Genomic DNA, 1,197 nt, shown 5'->3' with positions numbered 1-1,197 from the left:
ATTTCAAAATCTTTTTCAAAAATCACTTGATTTCTTTTCCACTTTGAATTTTCGAAAATTATCAAACAGTTTTTCAAAATGTTTTCAAACTTTTTAATTTAATTTTCGAAAATTCTCTTCCCTCCTTCCCACATCCTTCTATTTATGGACTAACACTATCCCTTAATGCAAAATTCGAACTCCATCTTCTTGGACAAGTTCGAATTTTCTACTTCTGTTTTCTACCTTTCTTTTCCTCTGACACCTCAAGGAATCTCTATACTGTGACATAGAGGATTCCATATTTTCTTGTTCTCTTCTCTTTCATATGAGCAGGAACAAAGACAAAGGCATTCTTGTTGAAGCTGACCCTGAACCTGAAAGGACCTTGAAGAGAAAGCTAAGAGAAGCCAAAACACAACTCTCTTTAGAGGACCTGACCGAATTCTTCAAAGAAGAAAAACACATGGCAGCCGAAAACAACAACGATGCCAACAATGCAAGGAAGGTGCTGGGTGACTTTACTGCACCTACTCCCGACTTCTATGGGAGAAGCATCTCTATCCCTGCCATTGGAGCAAACAACTTTGAGCTTAAGCCTCAATTAGTTTCTCTAATGCAACAGAATTGCAAGTTCCATGGACTTCCAATGGAAGATCCTCATCAGTTCTTAGCTGAATTCTTGCAAATCTGTGACACAGTCAAGACTAATGGGGTAGACCCTGAGGTCTATAGACTGATGCTATTCCCTTTTGCTGTAAGAGACAGAGCTAGAATGTGGTTGGACTCTCAACCTAAAGAAAGCCTGGACTCTTGGGAAAAGCTAGTCAATGCCTTCTTGGCAAAGTTCTTTCCACCTCAAAAATGGAGTAAGCTTAGAGTGGAAGTCCAAACCTTCAGACAGAAGGATGGAGAATCCCTCTATGAAGCCTGGGAAAGATACAAACAATTAATCAGAAAATGTCCTTCAGACATGCTTTCTGAATGGAGCATCATAGGTATTTTCTATGATGGTCTCTCTGAACTATCCAAGATGTCTTTGGATAGCTCTGCTGGAGGATCTCTTCATCTGAAGAAGACGCCTACAGAGGCTCAAGAGCTAATTGAAATGGTTGCAAATAACCAATTCATGTACACTTCTGAAAGGAATCCTATGAACAATGGGACAAGTCAGAAGAAAGGACTTCTTGAGATTGACACTCTGAATGCCATACTGGC

The 1,197-nt window shown here is 39.8% G+C and overlaps 1 non-coding gene across 1 annotated transcript; it reads right to left on the bottom strand.

Annotated features, from left to right (window-relative positions):
* Positions 1-850: 850 nt before the first annotated feature.
* Positions 851-958, bottom strand: LOC130937992 (small nucleolar RNA R71). Its single transcript, XR_009069178.1, has one exon. It is a non-coding gene; the product is annotated as a small nucleolar RNA R71 (small nucleolar RNA).
* Between the last annotated feature and the right edge of the window lie 239 nt (positions 959-1,197).

The sequence above is a fragment of the Arachis stenosperma genome, chromosome 6 (genome assembly GCF_014773155.1).
Source record: "Arachis stenosperma cultivar V10309 chromosome 6, arast.V10309.gnm1.PFL2, whole genome shotgun sequence".
Classification (NCBI taxonomy): Eukaryota; Viridiplantae; Streptophyta; class Magnoliopsida; order Fabales; family Fabaceae; genus Arachis; species Arachis stenosperma.
Note: the sequence above shows the minus strand (reverse complement) of the source record. Positions and strands in the feature narration are given on the sequence as shown.